Here is a 27197-nt window from a genome sequence, read left to right as displayed (position 1 = left end):
ATATATATATATATATATATATATATATATGTGTGTGTGTGTGTGTGTGTGTGTGTGTTTATATATATATATAACTGTATATATATATCTCTAATTCTTAAATTTTTGGTAATTAACTAGTATGGTTATTTATTACTAATAATATTATTATTAGTAATAACATTATTACTAAAGTCTAACAATAATAAATGACAAATAATAATATAACAATATTAATACTAACAATAAGATAATTTAAATTTGTGAGATTGCAATTGATAACCAAATTTGTTGTTACGGTAAATGATTCTCGACATGTAATTAGATTAAAGACAGAACCCAATAATGTTAGATATTAATTGTTAACCAAATACAATTATCGATCTGTTTGTTTATTATTCATAATCAATACGTGCAAATATATTAATAATAATAACAACACTTTTAATATTGTTAATAATACTAATAAAAAATTTAATATCAAATATAATGATATTTATTAATAATAATGTTAATGATATTAATAATAATAATAATAATAAAAATAATAATAATAATAATAATAATAATAATACTAATGTTAGTGATAATAAGTTGTTTAATAACCACAATTATAAAAATTTAGTAATTTTAAATTATATCTCAAATTATCATTTATATATATATATATATATATATATATATATATATATATATATATATATATATATATATATATATATATATATATATATATATATATATATCTATTTACAAATAATTGTTCGTGAATCGTAGGAAATAGTCAAAGGTCAAATGTATATATGAAAATAGTTCAAACTTTTAAGACAAATCATTACAGACTTTGCTTATCATGTCAAAATTATATTAACAATAAGTTTAAATTTGGTCGAAAATTCCCGGGTCGTCACAGGTACACAGTGTACCAGGCTAATCCACGGACTGTCAGAAATTGGGTAAATCAGACCTGCATCAAGGAGCTTAATGATCTCTTTTTTCACGACATCTTGCATGTGCGTGTTCAACCTCCTTTGACGTTGCACCATAGGTTTGGAGTTATCCTCCATTAGAATTTTGTGGGGGTAATAGGAGGGACTAATACCCTTGATGTCATGAATTTTCCACGCAATGGCCGGTTTGTGGGCCTTTAGCATGGTAACAAGTTCAGTTTTCTGGCTTGTAGTAAGAGAAGAAGAAATAATTACCGGGAGCTTAGATTCCTCCTGCAAATAAGCGTATTCCAAATGATCTGGAAGTGGCTTCAATTCTAACTCGAGAGGTTCTTGAATTGAAGACTTGCTCCGGTAATCCACATCACGTTCGAGTTCTTTGAACTCCTCCTCAGTCGGCTCATAGCCGTTTTCCATCAAGGCGATTAAAATATCCACCTCCTCAACCTGCAACTCCTCAACAATTTCAACCAATAAGCATTCTCCTGAACCCAGTAACTCTGGGAATTCCTGCAAAAACTCAAACTGGACATCTACAGTGTTAAGAAAATAACATGTATCATTAGTGTAGGTAGGGTACTTTAAAGCATGGTCGATTGAGAATGTTGCACTCAAGGGTTAACTTTTGGCCATAAACATCGATGATACACCTAGCAGTATTCAAAAATGGCCGACCCAAAATAAGTGGAATCCTTTCATCCACTTCCATATCCAAAACCACGAAATCAGCCGGGAAAACCAACGACCCGGTCTTAACTAGCATATTCTCTATGATTCCACGAGGGAATTTAATAGAGCGATCAGCTAGCTGAATAGCCATACGCGTGGGCTTTAACTCCCCGGGTCTAGCTGTAAATAAATAGAATAAGGCATTCAATTTATGCTAGTCCCTAAATCCGCCAACGCCATCACACAGTCTAAATTACCAAGTAAACAAGGAATGGTAAAACTCCCAGGATCCTCAAGCTTCTCGGGAAGCTTGTTTGCAACTACCGCTGAGCACGCGGCATTCAACCTGACCGAAGACATGTTCTTCAGCTTCTTCCTGTTAGTTAGCAAATCCTTCAGAAACCTTGCTACTTTGGCATACCTGCAATCACATCAATAAAAGGCATATTTATGTTAACTTTTTTAATCAAGTCCATGAACTTGGACTTTTCCGCCTCAAGCTTCTCCAATCTCTGCTTCCTCGGGAATGGAAGCGGTGGTTGATACTCTTTAACGATCGGTTTAGCAGCAACGGTTTCCGGTACCCTCACAACTTTCTCAATCACCTGTTTCGGCTCCTTTTCCCCCTCTGGTTTAACAACCGATTCACTATCCATAACTAACGGCACTTGCAAATCATACTCATCGGGCTTCCTCGGTGAATCATATGCTAAACCACTTCGGGTGGTAATAGCATTAACGTGCCCATTCTTCGGGTTAGTATTTATTTTGCTCGGTAATTCCCCCGGTTTTCTCTCGTTACTCTGATTAGCAAGCTGACCAATTTGTTTCTCCAGATTCTGAATAGCCGCTTGTTGATTTCGAAACATTTGATCATTCTTCTCATTGTTTTGAGTAACAGTAGTAACAAGCTGAGTTTGAGACATCACAAGCTTTTCGATCATAGCTTCAAGGTTGGACTTTTTCTCTTTGGCTTGGAGTTTCTGAAAATACTCGGGAGCTTGCTGTTGATATCCTCCACTAGATCCTGGCTGGAACCTCGAACCTTGATTACCTTGAAGATTATAGGGATTGTTGAAATTCCTATTAAACTGAGCACGTCCCTGAAACTGATTGTTGTTCTGTTGACTAATATAAGCGATCTCTTCTTTTTGGTTCATGGTCAAACTTGCATCACAATCTTTTCCTAAGTGTAATCCCCTGCAAAACTCACAACCAACCTTAATACCATGCATGTCCTTTTCCAACTTCTCCAAGTGTCTACCAAATTTGTCTAACTTAGTGATAGTGCTCTAAATGAACATATATTTAGGCACAATATCCTTCCAATATGTAAAGCTTTTAGTTGTAATTGTTCTATTTTTATATAATATTCGTTTAAATAAATAAGTGCGAAGGTAAAATAAGAAAACGCCTATTTGAAGACGTAAATGATCAGAAAGCTAAAAAGTACAAAGTACAATCCAAGTGGTTCGAATTATTGATGAGAAACGTCTAAAAAATTACAAGAGTACAAGTCGCGGAACGCAAAGTACAAGATATCTCCGCGTACGAAAGGACGTTCAAAAATCTAGAACCGAGACATAAACCGAGCATCAACGCGCGAGTCAACGGTCCTAAAATTACGAGTCAACTATGCACAAGAATATCATATAATATATATATATATATATATATATATATATATATATATATATATAATTAATTAATATAAATTATATATATTATATATACATTTAATAAATATGTCGACAAGCTAGAAAACAAAAAATATGTGAGCTGGATCTGACGGCCATGCGATCGCATGGGAAATAGGCATAAAACCCATGCGAGTGCATGAGATTTGAACTAAAACCCCATGCACTCGCATGAGTTACTGTAGCAGGCCAAGTATTATAAAAAGGCAGTTTGCTCGACGTTTTAATTACACCAATATCAATCTCTCTTCTCTATATGTAATATATTTATTATAATTTTAATTTTAATTTAAGATTAATAATAAATTATGGTTTAGTTGGGTTATTGTAAGAAATGTTTTACGGGTTTTAAAGTCGGAACTCTGTCTGTGTAACGCTACGCGATTAATAATCACTGTAAGCTATGTTCTTCCTTTTTAAATTAATGTCTCGAACTAAGTTATTATTATGCTTATTTAAGCTGAAGTAATCATGATGTTAGACTAAATATTAAAGACAAGATTATTGGATTTTCTACCATAATTCGGGTTTGGACAAAAGACCGACATTTGTGGACATTAGACTATTTGCTATTAATAGGTGGAGGGTATTGTCTAATTGAATGACAACTCATTGGAACCTGTCGAACCTATCTTCAAATTAGTTAATCTAATAATTATTAAAATGATTACGAATGTCCTATTTAGTGACGTTTATACGACATCGTTTACAATCATTTAATTAATCAATTGGATTGGGTAATTGATTATTCATTATGGCCAAAGTGAATAAATTAATGTTCATATCTTATTAAAATACAGGTGGATTACATACAAAGGTAATTACTGTAATTGTTAACAAAGTATTAAAACCTTGGATTATACGCAGTCGATAACCTGGTATAATCATTAAACAAAGTATTAAAACCTTGTTACAGTTCGAATCCCTAATTAGTTGGAATATTTGACTTCGGGAATAAGGTTAATTTGACGAGCATTTTATAATTATGACCGATGGACTATTATGGACAAAAACCAGATAGGTATCAAATAAATCCAGGACAAAGGACAATTAACCCAGATAAATAAATTAAAATCAAAACGTCAAACATCATGATTATGAAAGTTTAAATAAGCATAATAGTTTTATTTCATATTTCATCGTACCTTTATTTACTGTCATTTTATTTACTGCAATTTACTTTATCGCAATTTAAATTCTGCCATTTATATTATCATCATTTATCTTTACGCTTTGTTTAAAATCGACAAACCGATCATTAAACGGTAAAACCCCCATTTTATAATAATAATAATACTACTATATTACTAATATATATATATATATATATATATATATATATATATATATATATATATATATATATATATATATATATATATATATATATACAAATATAATTGTTTAAAAATATAGTGTACGCAATAAGCCGTCTCCCTGTAGAACGAACCGGACTTACTAAAAACTACACTACTCTACGATTAGGTACATTGCCTATAATTGTTGTAGCAAGGTTTAGGTATATTCCATTCAATAAATAAATAAATAACTTGTGTAAAATTGTATCGTATTTAATAGTATTTCGTAATAAAATTATAACTATTTCGTACCCCTATGCTTTAACATCAAGTTTTTGGCACCACTTCCGGGGAGGTCGTTGTCATAAAACATATAAAAAAATTATTTATTTTTATAATTTATATAAGTATTTGAAAAAATATAAAAAAATTAAAAAAAACAAGAAGAAATTAAATTAAATTAAAAAAAAGTAAATCGGTCCAGCACTGTAGCAGCCCAATAGCTGAACTGGACTTCGAAGCCATGCGATCGCATGGCCAGAAGCCTTGAACTCCATGTGATCGCATGGAGTGATTTGACAGGAGCAGTATCCTCAGCCGACAGTTTGAGGTTTTTATTATAATATATTTATTATTAATTAGGGTTTTAATTTAATAATAATTAGTATTAGTTTTAATAAATTTAGTTTTAATTATATTTTTATATTTATAGTTTAATACTTTTATAAATTATAATATAAAAATAATATTTTTATAAAAAAAAATAAGTAATTTTATCACTTTTTATATCTTTTTATAAATTGTATATTTTAAACGTTTAATTCCTAATTTGTATATTTATCGTTCGTAATTAGATTTAAACTTAGTTTTTGCCGTAGCTATTTTTATATTTCTAGTTTTTAGGCTTTGCCGTAAAATTCCTTAAGTGTCTTTTCTTTAGATTAAGACTTAGGCGCTTTAGAATTTTGCGACGCAATTTATATATTTTAGTGCCTTTTAAGTTATTTTTGTTTTGGATATAGAATTCCTTTTAAGCTTTAATTCCTTTAGGCACAACTATTTAGATTTAGTTTTTAGACTTTTAAGTTTCGACATTTTTCTTTCTTATTGTTATTTTTCGACGTTTTTTGACGCGCTCGTTTTCTTTCTCATTTCTACGCTCTAGTTTATAGGACATAGAATTTTCTTTATTTTCTTTAAATTTCGACGAAAAATTATTTTAAGCGGTTAAATTGATAGACATCCAAAATTTTCTGGTTCGTAGTAATAGTTGGATTTGTTAGTGGCGAGTTGTGAGCTTTCGATTTAAAGGGTCCTGGCTACCTGCTGCATCTATTGGCTATTCAAAACGTTAGCAAAATCAGAAAAGTCTATTAATTTGATAACTTATATAATTTTTATATTTATAACTAATAGGATATTCAGTGAATGCACCGAGCAAAACGTTCACCACCTTTCATACGTTCACCACCTGTAACTAGATCAAGACATCTAGCCAATATTATCGCCGTTGATTTTTCTTTAGAATCATCATCTAGTCAAACAAGTACTCCAACTCAAATTTCCGATAATCCATTTTTTGAACCCGACTTCACAATTAAGAACCCGAAGGATATTCAAGGACAATTCCAAGATCCAGAACCACTAATCATTCCTCCTGAACCACAAACTGTTAAATCAGAATCCTCCAGTGATTCGTATTCAACAAATTCAATTATGGAAGTAACTGAACCTCTAAGTATGGAAGACCGAATGAGAGCCACACGCACTAGCCAAGGTCACGCCATTATTAAGCCAGACATTAATGTGCCAGATTATGAAATCAAAGGACAAATCCTACACATGGTAACTAATCAATGCCAATATAGTGGTACGCCAAAAGAAGATCTAAACGAACATCTTCGAACCTTTAACATGATCTGTACTCTATTCAAAATCCGAGAAGTGGAGGATGAACAGATCTATCTCATGTTATTTCCCTGGACTTTAAAGGGAGAAGCCAAAGATTGGTTAGAATCGTTACCTGAAGGGGCGATTGATACATGGGATGTCTTAGTTGAAAATTTTCTTAAACAATTCTTTCCGGCATCTAAAGCCGTGAGACTTCAAGGAGAAATAGTTACGTTCACACAAAAGCTAAATGAAACTCTATATGAAGCGTGGACAAGATTTGGAAAGTTGTTAAGAGGATGTCCGCAACATGGTTTAGACACTTATCAAATAGTACAAATATTCTACCAAGGATGCGACATCACTACACGAAAAGACATCAATATAGCAGCTGGTGGTTCCATTATGAAGAAAACCGCTACCGAAGCTCACAAAATCATTGACAACACAGCCTCCCACTCGCATGAGTGAAACCAGGAAAAAGATATCTTTCGATCATCTAAAGCAGCTAAAGCCGATTCTAGCCATGACTTTGATTCCGTTTCCGCAAAAATAGATGCTTTTGAGAGACGAATGGAAAAGATGAATAAAGATATTCACGCAATACGAATCAGTTGTGAGCAATGCGGTGGACCACACTTATCGAAAGATTGTCACATTGAGCAAATGATGGAACAACGTGAGAATGTTTCCTATATGAACCAAAGGCCGGGAAATAATTATCAAAATAATTATCAACCGCCAAGGCCAAATTTCAATCGAAATCAAAACATTCTTTACAATCCAAATGGACCCAACAATAACTCGTATAACCAACAAGGTTCGAATAACCAACCAACTCAAAACAACACTTTCAATCAACAAAGACCTAGTTTATATAGACCACCACAACAAACCGAAGAGAAAAAGCCAAATCTGGAAGAAATGATGGCAAAGCTAATGGAATCTCAAACACAATTTATTACATCTCAAGCTTAAACAAATGAGAGGTTTGATCGGTCATTAAGAACTCAACAAGCTTTCATTTTAAATCTAGAAAAATGCGTAGGTACTCTTGCTAGCATGATGAGTGAGAGGGAACAAGGAAAGCTACCGAGTAATACTGAAGTAAATCCTCGGAATGAGAATGTTAATATGGTGTCAACAAATTCTTAAAAACCATCTCCAAAAGATGGGAAGGTTTTCGATGTGAGTAACAATGAAGAAGTTACAACACCACCACCACCACCACCCGAGTATGTAAAGCCAGTGGTGGCACCATACAGACCACCCATCTCATTTTCAAGAAAAGGAGTTGAGTATGAGCAAGTAAGTGGTAATAAAGTTTGTGATACTGAAAGGACCCGTTCATATACATTATAAACGATTCAAAATAGTTGATTACATCGCGAGGTATTTGACCTCTATATGATACGTTATACAAATATTGCATTCGTTTTTAAAAGATAAACTTTCTTTACATCAAAAATTGACGGCATGCATACCATTTCAAATTACATCTAACTATAACTGACTTAATATTAATCTTGATGAACTCAACAACTCGAATGCAACGTCTTTCAAAGTATGTCATGAATGACTCCAGGTAATATCCTTAAAATGAGCTAATGCACAGCGGAAGATTTCTTTAATACCTGAGAATAAACATGCTTTAAAGTGTCAACCAAAAGGTTGGTGAGTTCATTAGTTTATCATAATCAATCATTTTCGTAATAGTAATAGACCACAAGATTTCAGTTTCCATAACTAGCCGTACACTCGCAAGTGTATAAAAGTATTCTATAAGTTGTAGGCACCCGGTAACAAGCCTTAACATTCATGTTTTACCCTCTGAAGTACACCAGAGCAGGTGTGTTTAAAATAACCTCAAAGTACTAAAGCATCCCATAGTCAGGATGGGGTTTGTCAGGCCCAATAGATCTATCTTTAGGATTCGCGCCTACCGTACATAGACAAGTAGTTTAATGTTACCAAGCTAAGGGTATATTTCTGGTTTAAACCCACATAGAATTAGTTTTAGTACTTGTGCCTATTTCGTAAAACATTTATAAAACAGCGCATGTATTCTCAGCCCAAAAATATATATATAAAAAGGGAGTAATGAAACTCACGCATATAATTATTGTAAAACAGTTAATAAAACATTTGCATGTATTCTCAGCCCCAAAAATGTAAAGAGTAAAAGGGGAGCAAATGAAACTCACGCAAAATCAGTTTTAGTGTTTGTATTCATTTCATAAAACATTTATAAAACATCGCATGTATTCTCAGCCCAAAAATGTAAATTGCAAAGCAATTAAAAAGGGAGCAAATGAAACTCACAATACTGTATTTCGTAGCAATTATGTATATGACGGCACTGAACAAGTGCAGGGTTTGTCTCGAATTCACGAACGTATCAATATTGTGATTCAATATTGCAGGAAAGTACGTAGATTCAACGAAAATGATAAACGTTAGGTTGACCTCACGAGCAATACCCTCGATCAATACCCATAACCTCCATAGCTATAACCCATAATTTCCTCAGCTCTATCCCGTTTGAAAACTTATTTTGAAATCGTCTGAATATAACTCCGTCGTAGTATTTTATGTATACTAATAATATCTTGAAATAATACAAAGAAAATATTTATATGTAATTCGATTGAGAGAGTTTAGGGAAATATATTTTTAAGTTTCTATGAAATAATGAAACCTATTGAATTCTATTTATAATAGATTTTTGAATTATTAAAGTGAATTATTAAAGTATGAATTATTAAAGTGAATTATTAAAGTATGAATTATTAAAGTGAATTATTAAAGTGAATTATTAAATTATAAATTATTAAAGTATAAATTATTAAAGTGAATTATTAAAGTATGAATTATTAAAGTGAATTATTAAAGTATGAATTATTAAAGTGAATTATTAAAGTAAATTATTAAAGTGAATTATTAAAGTATGAATTATTAAAGTGAATTATTAAAGTGTGAATTATTAAAGTTAAAGTAAAGTAAAAGTAAAGTAAAGGTAAAGTTAAAGTATAGTAAAAGTATAAAACTAGGTACGTATACTACGCGTATAAATATATATAATATTAATTTAAATCGTTATATATATTTAATAAAATAAAATATAAATATCGTTATCTTTATCATACTGGTTAAGTAATGAGTTGTCAAAAGTGGTTCTAGATATTTATAAAAGATATATACGTTTTAATAATAAAGTTCTTTTTAAACTGAAAACATTTTTTTTTGTACTTTTGAAACTAAATCAAATAAATATGATAATTTTGTTTTCCAAAACTAAATATATTTAAGAATTATTTTGTTAAAAGGTTAAAATAATGAAAATCGTTATATCATAAAACATTTAGAAAAGTAGAATTATATATATTCATAATAGGTTTCAAGTTTTTAAATTACGGTCTGTTGGTGAAGCATGGAATAAAGTCCTAAGGTTAAATAAATGTATGAAATCATCTTAATGAAAAATGTCGAGTTACTTAACTTGTCGATATCCAACATCTAAGTTATTTACACTCCACGTTCTTATTTTCATATTAAATAAAATGAAAGTTAACATAGTTATCTTATCAAGGTCACGAGGAAAATATTATAAAACATGCCTTGGAAATTAAACAGGAATTTCCACTAACCCTTGTCTAGTTCCCGTTAATTGACACATTTGTTCTTACTTATAAATCACTTTACCATTTTCCAAATGTTGTCAAAAAGAATAGATTTCTTAAATCACAGTGGACCTCATAACATAGGCCCGTAATCATATCATAATGTATCTGATAATTCAATCATTTGATATTATCTCTTAATTCTGTCGATAAATATATCGAAACAAATACGTTCATGTAAAGTATCATATATCTAATACTTTGTTAATGTTTTCAGTTAATATTATATATTATATATACATATCTATATACTCATAATTGTTCGTGAATCGTCGAACACGGTCAAAGGGTAATTGATTACATGAATGTAGTTCCAAACTTTTTGAGATTCAACATTACAAATTCTGCTTATCGTGTCGGAAACATATAAAGGTTAAGTTTAAATTTGGTCGGAAATTTTCGGGTCGTCACAGTACCTACCCGTTAAAGAAATTTCGTCCCGAAATTTGATCGAGGTCGTCATGGCTAACTATAAAAATGTTTTCATGACGAATATGAGTTGATAAATAGAGTTTTATCATCATTGAGTAATATAGATAAAACAATTTGATTACGCGAAGAGTATAAGTGAAGCTATCGCAAGAGAGTGAAATGAGTAAACGTATATTTGTTTTTAACCGATGACGTAGTTATGATTGATTTCCGGAATTCATGGGATTTAAAGAAAATCTTTGCAATAAGATTTGGTTCTTCGGCGATTAAGGAAATCATGATCTTCTTTGATTAAATGCGATAATCTGTCTCGATTTCTCTGTCTGATATTTTACTATAAATCCACCCCCTTCGTTTCTTTATTTCCACAGCTCACACCTTCTAGTCTTTCTCCCCAATTCATACTTTAAAGCATTCGATAATATGCTTCATCCAGTATTGATTCTTGATATACTCTTAACTTTCATATCTGTCATTCTTCTTTTTCATCTACCACCGGAGGAAGTTATTTTCTTTTACCATTACCTTGGGGTTATTGTGTTTTTCATTCTCCCGTGTCTTTATATTGCTATACGCATTGATATACACAGTTTGTAATTTAGGGGTTGTTATCGGGCTTTATATTCTCCATTATATTTCAGAGCTTCATGCTTTCGTTTTCTCTTCCCGGCCTTAAGTCAAGCGGATAATGGTCCAGGATTCGTAGATATGAATTTTTGGATGAACATAGTTAATTTTCCAAGAAGAAAATCGTAATGGCACGATCTTGATTTGGAAAATTACCAGAATATCCGAAAATATAGAGCTATCAAGATGATATGTTCTTAATATGTTTGGAAATTGGGTAGAATGTAAGAGTCGTGTAAATAGTACATGATGACGGTATGTTCTGTGAATCATCACGTTCCATTAGAAACTCAGCATGACTTACTGTAATATAATCACGTTGATCAAGTGTCATTATATTATACTAACTCATGCTTCAGTTCCCAACACTACTTTAAAAACATTCCTATTTTTTTAAATTCGAAATTTTTTTTTCTTCAGAATTTAGAAACTAACACAGTTTCTTTTTATGTTGTAACGTAGATATTGCGAAGAGATAAAAGATTTCGGATAAGAATATTTGTGAAAATATCTTCAGGAATATCGAAGATATTTATAATAAAAGATACGATAATATCTTAGAATTCTTAACATAGATGGATGATGAAGAAGATTTGTCTGTGAAGGTTTAGAATAAGAAGTAAGGTGTTTGCTAACGATTTCAGTAGACACTGAATCATTTGGATCCTTTGAAGGCAGGTTTAGTCTTTGTGATTTGTCCACAGCCTCCTTCATGGTCTGCTCAATCCGTTTTCCAGTTTCAAACCTTCTCTTTTTCTCAGCTTTACCACCATACTATTCTTTATCATCAAACTTTTGACTGTTAAAGTCGTTTACAATTTTTGCTGCTTCATCAGCATTTTTTTCAATTTCGAAGAACTAGTTCATAGTTTGGGATGTTTTTCAGAAAATTCACATTCGAAGTATGTAAGTCTAGGAGATAGACGTTATATGTATACATATAACTTTTGACGTAAAATTGTCGCGAAATTCAAAATACTGATTGCTAATTCCCAGTAGTTGGTGTGACAATTATTGTTACAGGATGTAGGTGAGTACATGATGGAGTTTTAATGAATAAGTATAGTGGCTTTTCGGAGAGGCTTAAGTCGAAGGTTAATGAAGTTGTTGATAAGTTTACTGCTAATGTGGTGAGATATGAAAGGTTCCCCGGTAACCATGATGAAGGGTTTATTCGTATAAACAAATGAAGGTGATTTGCTGGAGCTGTGACAAAACTGTCTATTTTGGAAAGAGATTGAAAAATTATATTTGGTAATAAATATCAAAGGATCTGACACGGATACGTGTTAAACTATAACTTTGGTTTCGAGAGATTTTCAGGTGCATGACAGTGGGGTAATGTGTGGTTGGATCATCATCTCGCATGTCTTTAGGAATTTCGAAGTGTTTGAACACATATTGTAATTGTTAATATACATATGATGTTCTAAGATTTTGAATGATACAAATATTTTTGTGAGTTTCATGAATAGAAATGAGGTTCTAGGACAGTTTTGAAGTCAAAGTATAGTTTTGAAAGATGTAGGAATCTAAGAGTGATGATTTCGGTTATATCTTGAATCAAATTCTGAGATTTCAAAATCAGAATATGTAATTAGATTTTGAATGAGTATGGTTATTTTGATTTCTATAAAAGAATGTATATTGTTGTGAAAGTAGGGAGTATAATGGATGACTTGCTGAATTAGATTCGAAGAATGTAACATATTAATTGTGAATTTATATATCTCTCGGGTATTACCTACCCGTTAAAAAAAAATTTACGATTAATATTTTGTACAAAAGAATTTTATTACAGTCTTTATGGAAATATATATGTGTATATTTCTTCAGATGTAATATAGATTTAATGAGTTAATATTAAATTAAACTCATTTGATTTATGGTTAAGGCTAGGATAGATAATTTCTAAACTTTGGAAATTACATAATCGCCGTAGAATGTTTCCCCAATGAAGTTATGAATCAATACTTCATCGTTGTGGTATTCCTTGGTATCTACATGGCGTTTGACGTCGATCCTCGTGGGACAGATTGTGAAATTAAGGTTTACGATGCGGTTGTTGTTAGTGGTGGTAATGGTACTGTTGATGTTGTTGATGGTGATACTGGTTATGCTGCTGGTGCTGTTGCTGGTGTTTGTAACCTTTGCACTATATTCTCCAAAGCCACTATCCGAGCGCGAAGCTCGTTGACTTCTTCTATTACACCGGGGTGATTGTCGGTTCGAACGAGTAGATAAATAAGATCTAGAATTTGGTGTAGTATATAATCATGACGAGATACTCTGGAAATGAGAGAGAAAATGGTGTTTCGGACAGGTTCACCGGTAAGTGCTTCAGGTTCATTGCCAAGAGGGCAATGTGGTGGATGAAAGGGATCACCTTCTTCTTGTCTTCAATGGTTAAGTAGATTACGAACCCATCCCCAATTCATCCAGAATAGATGATGGCTAATTGGTTGATCCATTCCGGTCACGCTGCTTTCGGAGCTCATGTGGAAATCCATATCGGCATAGCTGTCGGAATCCGAGGAACTCGAATTGGTTGAGGGATCCATCTTGTATGATCAAGGAAAGAATTTTTTTGTATGAAATAGATTGTAGAATTTAGATTTGGTATTCTTCATTACATAATTTACATATGTATATATAATACCAAAATCCCATAAATTACGGAGGAATCTTTGAAAGATGTCAGTCAAAGTTCACAGTAACATATATGCTAAGATAAAAATTCGTCTATACACTATTATGCAATAAATGTAGGAAAACGCGTCTAGACTTAAGAATGATAAGCAGGTAATTTCCTAAGGATGGTAAGTAAATGATTTCCGACTAAAAATGATAAGCAAAACTTTTGACATGCAGACACGGTCGAAGTCCAGACTCACTAATGCATCTTAACAACTATCAGTTAGACACACTAATGCAAGACCTGGTTCGCTAAGACCACCGCTCTGATACCAACTAAAAGGACCCGTTCATATACATTATAAACGATTCAAAATAGTTGATTACATCGCGAGGTATTTGACCTCTATATGATACGTTTTACAAATATTGCATTCGTTTTTAAAAGATAAACTTTCTTTACATAAAAAATTGACGGCATGCATACCATTTCAAATTACATCCAACTATAACTGACTTAATATTAATCTTGATGAACTCAACGACTCGAATGCAACGTCTTTCAAAGTATGTCATGAATGACTCCAGGTAATATCCTTAAAATGAGCTAATGCACAGCGGAAGATTTCTTTAATACCTGAGAATAAACATGCTTTAAAGTGTCAACCAAAAGGTTGGTGAGTTCATTAGTTTATCATAATCAATCATTTCCGTAATAGTAATAGACCACAAGATTTCAGTTTCCATAAATAGCCGTACACTCGCAAGTGTATAAAAGTATTCTATAAGTTGTAGGCACCCGGTAACAAGCCTTAACATTCATGTTTTACCCTCTGAAGTACACCAGAGCAGGTGTGTTTAAAATAACCTCGAAGTACTAAAGCATCCCATAGTCAGGATGGGGTTTGTCAGGCCCAATAGATCTATCTTTAGGATTCGCGCCTACCGTACATAGACAAGTAGTTTAATGTTACCAAGCTAAGGGTATATTTCTGGTTTAAACCCACATAGAATTAGTTTTAGTACTTGTGTCTATTTCGTAAAACATTTATAAAACAGCGCATGTATTCTCAGCCCAAAAATATATATATAAAAAGGGAGTAATGAAACTCACGCATATAATTATTGTAAAACAGTTAATAAAACATTTGCATGTATTCTCAGCCCCAAAAATGTAAAGAGTAAAAGGGGAGCAAATGAAACTCACGCAAAATCAGTTTTAGTGTTTGTATTCATTTCATAAAACATTTATAAAACAGTGCATGTATTCTCAGCCCAAAAATGTAAATTGCAAAGCAATTAAAAAGGGAGCAAATGAAACTCACAATACTGTATTTCGTAGCAATTATGTATATGACGGCACTGAACAAGTGCAGGGTTTGTCTCGAATTCACGAACGTATCAATATTGTGATTCAATATTGCAGGAAAGTACGTAGATTCAACGAAAATGATAAACGTTAGGTTGACCTCACGAGCAATACCCTCGATCAATACCCATAACCTCCATAGCTATAACCCATAATTTCCTCAGCTCTATCCCGTTTGAAAACTTATTTTGAAATCGTCTGAATATAACTCCGTCGTAGTATTTTATGTATACTAATAATATTTTGAAATAATACAAAGAAAATATTTATATGTAATTCGATTGAGAGAGTTTAGGGAAATATATTTTTAAGTTTCTATGAAATAATGAAACCTATTGAATTCTATTTATAATAGATTTTTGAATTATTAAAGTGAATTATTAAAGTATGAATTATTAAAGTGAATGATTAAAGTATGAATTATTAAAGTGAATTATTAAAGTGAATTATTAAAGTATAAATTATTAAAGTATAAATTATTAAAGTGAATTATTAAAGTATGAATTATTAAAGTGAATTATTAAAGTATGAATTATTAAAGTGAATTATTAAAGTGAATTATTAAAGTAAATTATTAAAGTGAATTATTAAAGTATGAATTATTAAAGTGAATTATTAAAATATGAATTATTAAAGTTAAAGTAAAGTAAAAGTAAAGTAAAGGTAAAGTTAAAGTATAGTAAAAGTATAAAACTATGTACGTATACTACGCGTATAAATATATATAATATTAATTTAAATCGTTATATATATTTAATAAAATAAAATATAAATATCGTTATCTTTATCATACTGGTTAAGTAATGAGTTGTCAAAAGTGGTTCTAGATATTTATAAAAGATATATACGTTTTAATAATAAAGTTCTTTTTAAACTGAAAACGTTTTTTTTTGTACTTTTGAAACTAAATCAAATAAATATGATAATTTTGTTTTCCAAAACTAAATATATTTAAGAATTATTTTGTTAAAAGGTTAAAATAATGAAAATCGTTATATCATAAAACATTTAGAAAAGTAGAATTATATATATTCATAATAGGTTTCAAGTTTTTAAATTACGGTCTGTTGGTGAAGCATGGGATAAAGTCCTAAGGTTAAATAAACGTATGAAATCATCTTAATGAAAAATGTCGAGTTACTTAACTTGTCGATATCCAACATCTAAGTTATTTACACTCCACGTTCTTATTTTCATATTAAATAAAATGAAAGTTAACATAGTTATCTTATCAAGGTCACGAGGAAAATATTATAAAACATGCCTTGGAAATTAAACAGGAATTTCTACTAACCCTTGTCTAGTTCCCGTTAATTGACACATTTGTTCTTACTTATAAATCACTTTACCATTTTCCAAATGTTGTCAAAAAGAATAGATTTCTTAAATCACAGTGGACCTCATAACATAGGCCCGTAATCATATCATAATGTATCTGATAATTCAATCATTTGATATTATCTCTTAATTCTGTCGATAAATATATCGAAACAAATACGTTCATGTAAAGTATCATATATCTAATACTTTGTTAATGTTTTCAGTTAATATTATATATTATATATACATATCTATATACTCATAATTGTTCATGAATCGTCGAACACGGTCAAAGGGTAATTGATTACATGAATGTAGTTCCAAACTTTTTGAGATTCAACATTACAAATTCTGCTTATCGTGTCGGAAACATATAAAGGTTAAGTTTAAATTTGGTCGGAAATTTTCGGGTCGTCACAGATACCTCTGGAAAGAAGAAGAAGAAGAATAAGAAAATGCAAGAAACAAAAACCGTAGAAGTAAACCCGGTGAAGAAAGTTCCACCAAAACCTCCACCCAGGTTGGGTGATCCAGGTGAATTTATTGTTCCTTGTCTATTTAGTGATTGTGTCATGTATGATGCACTAGCAGATTTAGGTGCGAGTGTGAGTGTTATGCCTCTTTCATTATATAAGAGATTAGGAGTAGGTAAGTTAAGTCCAACAGAGATGAGTGTCTGACTCTTTGATCAAACCATTAAGCACCCAGTTGGAATTACTGACAACCTACCCGTTCAAGCGGGTAATTTAACCTTTCTAGTCGAATTCATTATCATTGACATAGAAGAGGACTCAAGCATTCCCCTAATTTTAGGTCGACCATTCTTAGCATCCACCGGGGCATTATTTGATGTAAGAGAGAGTAGAATGACACTTAGTAATGATGACAAATCGATCACCTTTATGAGTCGAAAGACTAAATCTCCACCAACAAAAACCGTTGAACCAACAAAAATGATTGATGAGAAGCATATTGTTTTACCAACTCCAACGGTAGTGGTTAATAATAATAAAACACCTAAGTGTTGGGAAATGAGGTAACACCTAATGATGACGTGATAACAAAGAACCCCATTGTTGATACGAAATTAAATGACTCCGTTATTGATAGTCCAATGAAGAAACTTATTAAACGGATTCGCGATGCTAGAACCAAGGGGAACTTTAAGTTATGTAACCAGTTAGTATCCAATCTATCGCCTAAAAAAAAGGCAAAACTAGTTGAATTTGTGGATATTACACAGGAATCTGACCAATGGCTTAAAGCAAAAGTCACAGATATGCAAGTTGATTATGGTCCAAGAGAAATTGACGATGAGGTTAATCACAATTTCGACACCACAGCTACCTAAGTGTGGGGAGATTCAAATGTTCTAAAATAAAAATGCTGTCTAGAGTTAGTTGTTCTGTTCCCATGTAGTTCCGAGAATGGAATCCGATTGGTCTTTTCCACTAGCAGACACTAAAGAACTAGTTTTCTCCCCCCATTCTGAATTTTTTTTTGTTTTGAAGGAAATTAATACGCTTTTTAAATTAAAGTTTTGTGTGAATTTAAAAACAAAAATTACTTTATTTCATTAAGTTTAAAAAATGATTTCTAAAATTCATCGTAAGTTGAAGACTAGGTCATGGAACCGAAATTGCTTTACTCGAGGGCGGGACGAAAATTTTTGTTATCATTATTTTTAATTTTATTGATCTAAAGTATACCAAAAAAATTAAAAAACTCAAAAATCTTTGCTTTTAAAATAATCGCTTTAAAAATGACAAATTTTAAATTTTGTCGAGGGACGGACTAGGTAAACATACCGAAACTACCTAAAGTAAAAGGAAACAAAATTTTAAAAAAATTATTCATTTAAATTGTTTTAATAAATAAAGGTTTTATAAAATATATATATATATATATATATATATATATATATATATATATATATATATATATATATATATATATATATATATATATATATGTGTGTGTGTGTGTGTGTGTTTGTAGTTTATGTACAAAACAGGGTAAAACAGCGCACTTTCGAAGAATGACATTAAAGTTCAGCAAAAGCTACTAATTTTGACGACAAGACGTAAAATATCAAATGTGATATAAAACAATATGTTTGCAAACTCGGTATTTTTAATCACTTTGCTACACTAATCACCCTCATGAATTTATAATTATAGTCTGATTTCATGCAAATGAGGGTATTGCATGATCTCAAGTGTGGGGAAGAGTTATAAATTCTCTCGGGTTTACACTTAGTTTAATTGCCAAAATTTTGTGAAAATTTGAAAAATTTTCAACTAAATGAATTCAAAATCATGTTTATACATATTTATGAACGATAAAACTAGGTGATAATACCGAAATTATTATTACCTCGGAGAGAACATAAATGGAGAAACAACCCAAATCGTTAGAATTCATTTAAAATAGAATAGAGGAGAATAAAAAGGCAAAGAAAAAAAGAAAAGAAAAAAAAGCTAAGTGTGGGAAGAATTTACCAAGTTCTTCAAAACATATATCACATATTTGTACAAGATTATTGCAAGTACTTTTGCTTTGAACTAAACTAATCAGTTTTACCCGGTTTATTGTAATTCATTTAAAAGAAAAGATGGATCTACACGATGAATCAATTCCATCATTAAAAAGAAGTAAAGTCTTCCGTAAAAGACACGCGCTTCTTGATTTAAGTCAGGAAGTTATCGTCCAGACCAGCTGTAGGTTGACGAAAAATCTAGGAAAATCATCTCTAAAATCAGCAGGAAATCGATGGACCTCAGCATCAAACAGGGTCGCCAAGTGGTCAGACTTATCCTAACCATGAGAGGATCTGTCTCGTAAAATGGGGAGGGCGCCGTGCAAATTAGCTTGATAAGACTAATGAATCAGACCTCCAGAAAGGATAATCTCCTTAAAGATTAAAAATCAGCTTTTAAGACTGATATTACTCAATCCTTGAGATTGACTTTAAAGATTGAGAATTACAAACTCATGGAATTCAATGATATCTAAACTCGAGCTTGAACGAAAAAATATTTTGATCAAATTACAAACCGATTTGTTTTCTGAAAACCAATTTTCAATGCGTTCATTACCATTGAACGTAAAATCCTGAGAATTCATCAGAATTCATTAGGTCACCTGAACCAAATCGGGTGTCAACCGTAAGAACGGTGGTTGCATAGCATGGTCGAAGACAGGACCTTGTGCCAGATCAAAAAATTATAGGGTGATCTTTACTATTGCTCCTACAAAGGATAGTAATTGCATCCGACACGTTATGGACCATGAACTTCTGCATGTCATTAGACATTGCCTTAACAGTTGCTTGTTCAACGCTTTCCTTTACAACCGGACGGTAGTTTACTGAAAGGTAATATACGGAGCAAGTAAATTGGACGTGTTGCTTTCCCAATACAAGGTTAGCAAGTGGGTGACACAAAACCATAAGTTTTGAGCTAAAATTTTCAAATCTAAAACCCACAAAACTCACAAAAATATTTTGCAAACACCGGTAAAGGGTTATTCCTGAAAACTTGTCTAGGGTAAAATCTAGCTTGAAATTTTCAAAAGATCAAATATTTTCATAAAGATCCAATTTCCTTAAAGGATCTAAATTTTCATAGTCATGTGGGACTGTAAACCACATTGCTACTATCATTGTTTATACCGCTGTATCAAAATCACTGATGTATAAAGTGTGAGAATAAAAAAAAAGTGATTCGAGTGAAGTGTGATTTTATTTCAAGTTATGTATTGCTTGAGGACAAGCAACGCTCAAGTGTGGGGATATTTGATAGTGCTCTAAATGAACATATATTTAGGCACAATATCCTTCCAATATGTAAAGCTTTGAGTTGTAATTGTTCTATTTTTATGTAATATTCGTTTAAATAAATAAGTGCGAAGACAAAAGAAGAAAACGATGATTTGAAGACGCAAATGATCAAAAAGCTAAAAAGTACAAAGTACAATCCAAGTGGTTCGAATTATTAATGAGAAACGTCTAAAAAATTACAAGAGTACAAGTCACGGAACGCAAAGTACAAGATATCTCTGCGTACAAAAGGACGTTCGAAAATTCAGAACCGAGACATAAACCGAGCATCAACGCGCGAGTCAACAGTCCTAAAATTACGAGTCAACTATGCACAAGAATATAATATAATATATATATAATTAATATAAATTATATATATTATATATATATTTAATAAATATGTCGACAAGCTAGAAAACAAAAAATATGTGAGCTAGATCTGACGGCCATGCGATCGCATGGGAAATAGGCATAAAACTCATGCAAGTGCATGAGCCCATGCGAGTGCATGAGATTTGCACTAAAACCCCATGCACTCGCATGAGTTACTGTAGCAGGCCAAGTATTATAAAAAGGCAGTTTGCTCGCCGTTTTAATTACACCAATATCAATCTCTCTTCTCTATATGTAATATATTTATTATAATTTTAATTTTAATTTAAGATTAATAATAAATTATGGTTTAGTTGGGTTATTGTAAGAAATGTTTTACGGGTTTTAAAGTCGGAACTCTGTCCGTGTAACGCTACGCGATTAATAATCACTGTAAGCTATGTTCTTCCTTTTTAAATTAATGTCTCGTAACTAAGTTATTATTATGCTTATTTAAGCCGAAGTAATCATGATGTTAGACTAAATATTAAAGACAGTGTTATTGGATTTTGTACCATAATTCGGGTTTGGACAAAAGATCGACATTTGTGGACATTGGACTATTGACTATTAATAGTGGGGGTATTGTCTAATTGAATGACAACTCATTGGAACCTGTCGAACCTATCTTCAAATTAGTTAATCTAATAATTATTAAAATGATTACGAAGGTCCTATTTAGTGACGTTTATACGACATCATTTACAATCATTTAATTAATTAATTGAATTGGGTAATTGATTATTCATTATGGCCAAAGTGAATAAATTAATGTTCATATCTTATTAAAATAGAGGTGGATTACATACAAGGGTAATTGGTGTAATTGTTTACAAAGTATTAAAACCTTGGATTATACGCAGTCGATAACCTGGTATAATCATTAAACAAAGTATTAAAACCTTGTTACAGTTCGAATCCCTAATTAGTTGGAATATTTGACTTCGGGAATAAGGTTAATTTGATGAGCATTTTATAATTATGAGCGATGGACTATTATGGACAAAAACCAGATAGGTATCAAATAAATCCAGGACAAAGGATAATTAACCCAGATAAATAAATTAAAATTAAAACGTCAAACATCATGATTACAGAAGTTTAAATAAGCATAATACTTTTATTTGATATTTCATCGTACCTTTATTTACTGTCATTTTAATTACTGCAATTTACTTTATCGCAATTTAAATTCTGTCATTTATATTATCGTCATTTATCTTTACGCTTTATTTAAAATCGACAAACCGGTCATTAAACGGTAAAACCCCCTTTTTATAATAATAATACTACTATATTACTAATATATTTATATATATATATATATATATATATATATATATATATATATATATATATATATATATATATATATATATATATATATATACAAATATAATTGTTTAAAAATATAGTGTACGCAATAAGCCGTCTCCCTGTGGAACGAACCGGACTTACTAAAAACTACACTACTCTACGATTAGGTACACTGCCTATAAGTGTTGTAGCAAAGTTTAGGTATATTCCATTCAATAAATAAATAAATAACTTGTGTAAAATTGTATCGTATTTAATAGTATTTCATAATAAAATTATAACTATTTCGTACCCCTATGCTTTAACATCACTTAGCATTAATAGACCCATAATCATCATACGCACCAATGGTTTCGGTTCTCTTAAATGATGCTGAACGAGTTGACTCATGATCTTGATGCCATTCATGAGTGTAAGCAGCTTGCTTTTCAATAATCTCTAACGCCTCTTCTTCGGTCTTATCCATTAAAGTACCACCTGCTGCTTGATCAATGCTCTAACGAGTTGGTATGTCACACCCCTTATAGAAAATCTGACCCTTTTGTAAATCATTCAACCCGTGTTGAGAACACGAGCGTAACATATTAGCATAACGGTCCCAAGCATCAAATAATGTCTCACTGCTCTTTTGCCTGAATTGTGAAATTTCTGCTTGAAGTCTAGCAGCTCGAGACGTAGGGAAAAACTTTGATAAAAACTTATCCACCAAAACTTCTCAAGAGGTAATCGTTCCCTCTGGTTGCTTATCCAACCATCGCTTAGCTTCTCCCTTAAGAGTCCAGGAAAAAAAACATTGTCTTGATCGAAGTATCGGCAACCTGATTCAGCTTGAACAAGTTGCAAACATCATTGAAAACACGAAGATGCTCGTTAGCATCCTCACTATCCTTGCCATGGAATTGGCAATCCGTAGAAATTAAACTCAGAATTGGTCCTGTGATTTGGAAAGACTGAGTGATGTTTGGTTGAGTAATCGAATTGCCCTGGCCAGCTCGGGTGGCCTTCAACTTTTCTGCCATAGTCTGAGGACGATTTGGTTGTTCAGCCATATCTTCAGTCTCGAAAATATCTAAGGAAACGTAAGATTCTTCTTCCTCTCTGATTTCAGGTGATGTATCGGGCACCACAGTCTCAGAACTACTACCCAAATTGATTATATTAGCACTCGAAGAAGAAGATGAATCCACTGTAGACTGTTGCTCTTGACTTAACGCTCTGAATAACTCTCTTTCGGGTTCGTCAAACGGTTGAAGAATCGGAGAATTAGAAAAACGCATATGTGGCATGCACTACCTGTTATCTGCGAAATCACAACTAACAACTGATTAAACGCACTGATTCAACTGAGAATAAATGAAAAGTTATTTACCTTTACAAAAAAATCAAAAAAAGAAAAAGAAAAAAGAAGAGACGATGAGGGTGATGTCATAAATTAATTTCTTTTACAATTAAATATAACTAGTTGTGGAGCCCTCGCTTCGCGCCGGAGACTCCGTTTTGAATGCGAGTTAAAAAAAAAGTGTTGATCTATTTTGTAAAAAAAAAAAAATTCGACATCTAACATTGAAGGGTTGTTCCTTTGTGAAAGTTGCTTCTTTTAGCGTTCGGTTTTTTTTTTTTAAAACGTTAGTTGATCTATTTTGTAAAAAAGAATATTTTTCGACATCTTTTGGTATCATTGAAGGTTGTTCCTTTTATGAAAGTTGTTTTTTATCGTTTGAGACAAAAAAAAAGTAGCACAGTAGTAGCGTGGTGAGTGTTATTATTCAATATTTTTAGTGTTAGTGATGGGATAAATAATATTTTAGAATATAGGTATAAAATGGGGGGGTTCGATTTGTATTTTAATGAAAGTTAGGGGGTTGGGTGTGTGAAAAATTAAATATTAAATAGTACTATAAAACGGGGGGGTTCGATTTGTATTTTAATAAAAGTTAGGGGGTTGGGTGTGTGGAAAATGAAATATTAAATAGTACTATTCATAACTAATAAGACAAATTTTGTCTATTAGTTATATTAGTAATAGTAATAGTAATATGTTTTGTTACTTAGCAATAAAAACACACAAAAAAAAGAGATAAAATTAAAAAAGAAAAAGAAAAAGCAGATAAACATAATAAGGAGTATCCTAAAAAGATTCACGCGTGCTTTTATACAGATCAAATTTTTTGAGAGACTCAAAATTATTGCTTCTTTCCATCAACCTACTTTTAAAAGAGAAAAAAAAAACCACTGTTACGTAAAAATAAAAAAAACAAAAAAAAACATGGCACAAAATTCAGTTCAAAAAACACACCTTCTAACCCCCAGGTCTCATTCATCTATCTGCTACATCTTCAATCCATCAAAACCCTAACACTGTAAATACTTTCAAAAACCCTAACCTATCAACCAATTTCATCTTTGTCTAGATCTCCATTGTTGCTTCTTTCATCCCTTACTCTGTTCCACGAATCGTGGTTGTTTCCGCCGTCAGTGGCGTTGCTGGAATCGGAAAGAAACAGGAAGAAGGTGAAAGGTGTCGTTTGAGATCGAGATAAGGTAGGGAATCTATAACGCCCCGTACAAAACCATCGTGTACGGTTCATCAACAACAGGATCATTACAAGGTCAAACACTATATGCTGTTTGAAAACCAGTTTTTCATTCATAAAAAGATAGCGTTTTACAAAAGATAACGTGCTTCCTATGAATAGAAGCGTTAACATAAGTATGTGACTGATGTGTGAAATCTAGTATATAATTTATCTCGGGAAAATGCCGGTTTAAAGATTACTACACACTAACGGGCAGTATACCCGATCGTACAATAGTATAAAGTTGGTAATTCCGAAATCATTCCAAGGACAGTTTAACGTGAGAATTAAGATTGCAACTAAAAAAAATAAACTAAGTTAATCTATGAAAATTAAAAGTACGAGATAATTTGTTTCGTGGCTATTTAACGATTAGCCAAATCAAGGATAGATTAAAAGTAAAAGACAATATTTTTGGTATTTTTAAGTTTAAGCTTTAAAGTAAACAGACAAGTAAAAATAAGATAGTTATAATCAAATAGGAGAACGAATGCTTGTCTAGACCTTTTACACCTAGTATTGGATGCATTTGGATTAAGCCCCAGTTATTATCTAACTTATGTGAATTATCTAGTCGGTTCACCTGAAATTCCCCAGCGCAAACACTTTAATTAAGATTACATGACACGGAATTCCCCGTAGCCTAAGACCTCCTAAATGTGACTAAATATCTCAACTGAGATGAAGACTCGAATCACAATCACACCAACTCTTGTTGTGTATAATTCACCCCTATTTCGTCTAGCCTTTTGAATCCAATTTACTCTCGTCTCCGAGTAAGCAAACAATCAATTAAGACAAACCAATTGTAAATTTATGTATTAAATTAATGAACTCTCGTCCTATCAAACAAATACACAACCAATTGAATCGAAAAGTCTAGCTTTAATAAGAATCGTTCTTTAATTCAAACATCAAATCATCATTAATTAAAAGAATAACTGATAAGTAGCATCCAATAAAAAGGTTTATAAGTCTAGACAAACATTAAATAACTTAGCCAATAACCATGGCAACAATAGAAATTAAAGTAACAATTAATAAAGAAAACATTGTTTGATAAGTAGAATCAACCTAACACGATGAATCTTGATTAGTGCTTGAATTGATCCTTGATAATCGGAATGATTAGAGCGTTAGAGTAACCTTAGAATTCCCCAAAAGTGCCCAAAAATCGCCCTAAGAGCTCCCAAAATCGGCTGTGAAAAAGATTACCCTTTGAATAAAAAACTGCACCTTATTTATAGCAAATAAAATCTGGCCAACCTATTCTGCGCGGCGCGTAAGTATGTGCACGGCACGCACTTCCACATAAAACATGCTTCACAAAATTAATAGAAACCTGATCTGATTCGAAGTACAATTGCGCGGTGTGCAGCCTGATGCGCAGCGCGTACCCCTGTATTCAGCAATTCTTCACCGTTTTTGTATATCACAAGTCTTGGTCTCGTCCCAAATCAACCAATAAGACAGAAACTGCTGTAAACGCGCCATAACACCATAAAACACTCAATTAATCACTTCTCGACTCTCAAATCATAATCTTCCAAATAATCGCAAATAATAACTAAAACCTTATCCGAATGGACTAAAAACGACGGATATTGCCATGATAAATATATGAGAAATGTGCAATATCAGTGACCCAAAGGTCGTTACAAAGTCATTGTTTGAAAATAACATAATTACGAATGCAAAATAAAAGTTTCATGATTGAGACATCTCTAAGTAATGCAGCGGAAATCTAACACAGCAGGTCCATAACAGCAGGTCTATAACACCAAGACAGCAAGTCTAACAGCGGAAGCAACATCGTCTAAGCACTTAAGAAATACACGCTTAAAAGTCAACACGAATGTTGGTGAGCTATAGGTTGTAATTAGTAAAGTAATGTAGACCACGAGATTTCAGTGCTTCAATCAGCAGTTTAAATCAGTATGAAAAGTATATGCTAAACCGTGGACACCCGGTAACTAGACTTAACGTATGTATATCACTCCCTAAAAGTGCACTTGTCGAGTGCATTTGTCCTCGAAGTATTAAACACCCGTTAAATGCTAGCGCGACTAGCCCGAGTGGGGATGTCAAACCATATGTATCCATATCTAAGATTCGCGTTCACGGTTAGGAAACCAATGATTAAACGTTACCGAGCTAAGAGGAATCTTTGTGCCGTTATGTTACCCACACATATATCAAGTTTAAATACTCGTGTCTAGTATGTAAAACGTAAAAAGCGCATGTATTCTCAGTCCCAAAAATAGTTAAAGTAAAAGGGGATGCTATAACTCACAGTGAATAAGCAGTAAAAGTTGATATGAAACGTATGCAGGTAGTAAGTCGGTCCGAAAGGTCTTCAACCTAAGTCAAAGGTCACTAGGTCAGTATGTTGTCCCCATACTTTATATATATATATATATATATATATATATATATATATATATATATATATATATATATATATATATATATATATATCATCAAAGCTAAAGTAAGTTTAACAAGAATAGAGATCGAAACAAAAGGCTGACTTTGACAGTTGTTACGACCTCTATAAAAATCGA

This window comes from Rutidosis leptorrhynchoides, chromosome 3 (assembly GCF_046630445.1).
Source record: "Rutidosis leptorrhynchoides isolate AG116_Rl617_1_P2 chromosome 3, CSIRO_AGI_Rlap_v1, whole genome shotgun sequence".
Taxonomy (NCBI): domain Eukaryota; kingdom Viridiplantae; phylum Streptophyta; class Magnoliopsida; order Asterales; family Asteraceae; genus Rutidosis; species Rutidosis leptorrhynchoides.
The sequence above is the reverse complement of the archived record's forward strand: the minus strand, read 5'-3'. Positions refer to the sequence as shown.